The following is a 274-nucleotide window of genomic DNA, read 5'->3' as shown; positions in this document are numbered from 1 at the left end:
CCAGGTCCAGCTGGGGTGGGGTTGCGGGGCAGCTCTGTTTGTCAGGGCGCCCGCCGCTCGCCGACTACCTGAACTTCTTCCTCTACGAGGTGCAGTGCTGCCCTGCCAGCTCCTCTAATATGTCCTGCAGCACCACAGCAGGGCAGCGCCCTGGGGACTCCTCCATCCATCCAGCTGCCAGCACCCATGCACCCACCACCGGGGCAGCTGCAGCCTCCCCTGGAGCAGGGCAGGTATATGGAGGGGCCAGGGATGGGCAGCGGGATTTGAGAGG

The sequence above is a fragment of the Nestor notabilis genome, unplaced genomic scaffold, assembly GCF_000696875.1.
Source record: "Nestor notabilis isolate BGI_N333 unplaced genomic scaffold, ASM69687v1 scaffold16856, whole genome shotgun sequence".
In the NCBI taxonomy this organism is placed as follows: Eukaryota; Metazoa; Chordata; class Aves; order Psittaciformes; family Psittacidae; genus Nestor; species Nestor notabilis.
The sequence above is the reverse complement of the archived record's forward strand: the minus strand, read 5'-3'. Positions refer to the sequence as shown.